General features: G+C 40.0%; 1 non-coding gene across 1 annotated transcript; it reads left to right on the top strand.

The window, feature by feature from the left end:
* The first annotated feature begins 667 nt into the window (after positions 1 to 667).
* Positions 668 to 773, top strand: LOC112502442. Its single transcript, XR_003067692.1, has one exon. It is a non-coding gene; the product is annotated as a small nucleolar RNA R71 (small nucleolar RNA).
* Positions 774 to 1987: the final 1214 nt, after the last annotated feature.

Genomic DNA, 1987 nt, shown 5'->3' on the forward strand with positions numbered 1-1987 from the left:
ATGTGCAAAAAGCCCTTCAATCATTGCTTCCAAAGAAGATGATGATTCTGCCTGTGGAGGAGGTTTGTTCTGAAAAGGTGGTTATGAATTCTAAAAACTTTGATGGTGATTCTGAGAGTTAGAACTGTTTCCATGATGTTGTGGTTGGAAACTAGAAGTTCCTTGTTGTTTATGTACTGGTGCGTTCAAACTGGGACTGTTCCAAGAAAAGTTCGGGTGTTGTCTCCAATTGGCATTGTATGTGTTGGAATAGGGATTAGCTCTGTTATGAACATAGTTTATTGATTCAGAATTATGAGGACAATGTTCATACGAATGTTTTCCTCCACAGCACACACACTGCACAGATACGACTGTTAGGACAGGTGTATTAGCAGCTTGCTGCCCTCCCTGACCAGAAGTTAAAATTTTCAGCATGTTGGTCATGGAGGTAAGTTGAGCTGTTAATGCAGTATATGCATCTACATCATGTATCCCAACAGTCTTTTTCTGTGGTTGAACACGTGGGTCGGCCCAATGCCCATTGTTGGCTGATATCTTTTCTAGGATTTCATATCCTTCATTATAGACCATGGCTGTGAAGGCTCCGCCCGCAGTCGCATCGAGCATTTGTTTTGCCATGGGATTTAACCCATTGTAAAACATCTCGAGTTGAATACATTACGGAATGCCATGGTGTGGGCATTTCATCAACAGCTCTTTGAACGTTTCCACGCGTCAAGAACAGCCTCATCGTTCATTTGTTTGAAAAGACAAATCTCGTTCCTGGACTTAGCGTTCCTTGTTGATGGAAAATATTTTCGCAATAAAATTTCTGCAATGTTACTCCATGACGGCACATAACCCGGTGTTAAAGAGTTAAACCATGCTTTAGCCCGATCCCTCAATGAAAATGGAAATAAAGTGAGTCTTAGAGCGTCATTTGACACTCTCGGGATCAGAAAAGCATCTGTGATTCCCATAAAAGATTTTAAGTGCGAGTGTGGTCCTCCGAAGGTAATCCAGCAAATTGGCCATTCGTTTGCAACATGTGGAACATTATCGGTTTTTCGAACCGGATAGCGGTCATATGTGGTCTAACTATCCCGGAATTGAATTGCTCAAAATCCGGAATAGCATAATCTATGATCCTTCCATTTTTGGAATTTGCCAAATTAATGATGTTCGGAGTTTGTGCTCTTTGTTGATCATTATGTTTCGATTATGTGTCCTAATTACACAAATTATTATTATTATGTGGGTGTTCTTGTTGAAAGTTCGAAAATGGTGGTATTGGTTCAAAAATCAGCGGTTGGTTTTCCAAATGCGGTATTTCCGAAATGATTGGGGGAGGTAACGCCATGTTCGGAGAGAGTAGAGCAAAAAAATGCTCTTTGAGCCCTCCTGCTATGGTGAAACGTTCTCTCAATGTCAGAATTAAATTCAAAAAATTCCCCGTGATGTGTCTGTGGCATACACCACTTTTAAAAATGATTCCGATGGTACTAGAAAAGTCAAATCTTTTATTTTACACAAAATAAAACTTTTAGCTTGCCAATCCCCGGCAGACGGCAGCGGCGCCAAAAACTTGGTCGGTTGTATCTCACACCTTTAGACTAATGAAATTGGGCCACAAAGCAAGTATACAATACGGTCCAATGTCGTCTTTCCAAGTAATAAAGTGGTACAAGTACCAGAATATCGTCCACGGAGATTGTAGCCAAAGTTAAATGAGAGTCCAATGAAAGAGATGATTTTAGATGACGATTTTGAAAACTTCAGTTTGATTGTTAAGGTGAATTAAAACAGAATACATAATATAAAAGGATAGCAAGGGTGTAAGACTTGTGGTGAGACCCAAACACAATTTCCAGTAGCCAATGCTATAGGAATGCTATAGCAAGCAGTGTTTCAAAACTTAGTTCCATCATTTATTTTGAAGGCATTCCTCTCGGACTTCACACTTGCACTATATTATAGCTTTCCACCCATATCTCTATGTGGTGTC

The sequence above is a fragment of the Cynara cardunculus genome, unplaced genomic scaffold (genome assembly GCF_001531365.2).
Source record: "Cynara cardunculus var. scolymus isolate 2C unplaced genomic scaffold, CcrdV1 Un_Scaffold_1432, whole genome shotgun sequence".
Classification (NCBI taxonomy): Eukaryota; Viridiplantae; Streptophyta; class Magnoliopsida; order Asterales; family Asteraceae; genus Cynara; species Cynara cardunculus.